At 55.5% G+C, this 292-nt stretch overlaps 1 protein-coding gene across 1 annotated transcript in view; it reads left to right on the forward strand.

The window, feature by feature from the left end:
• Positions 1-292, forward strand: part of LOC119588111 (cyclin-dependent kinase inhibitor 1C-like) — a 2,320-nt gene that overhangs the window by 1,509 nt on the left and 519 nt on the right. The window lies entirely within an intron of this gene.

Genomic DNA, 292 nt, shown 5'->3' on the forward strand with positions numbered 1-292 from the left:
ATCACACCTTCCGCCGCGGAGCTTCATTTAAGTGGAACAAACAGGTCCTTTTTGCCGCTGACGACCCGGCACGCTCCGGGTACACAAGAGACCCGTGACCTGTTGCATTGTGGACGTTCATGATCCGCGGGTCCATTCCCTCCCTGTGGCTGTACCGCGGCGTGTACCGGTCCGTACCCTAAGGAAACGGGGGAATATATCTGTTTTCAAGTACACGGGCGGTGTGTGTGTGTGGGTACAGAGGGTATGTTTGCCACAGGATACGGCGGGTTATTAACGAGGAACAGGTGTT

This window comes from Penaeus monodon, chromosome 23 (genome assembly GCF_015228065.2).
Source record: "Penaeus monodon isolate SGIC_2016 chromosome 23, NSTDA_Pmon_1, whole genome shotgun sequence".
Lineage (NCBI taxonomy): Eukaryota > Metazoa > Arthropoda > Malacostraca > Decapoda > Penaeidae > Penaeus > Penaeus monodon.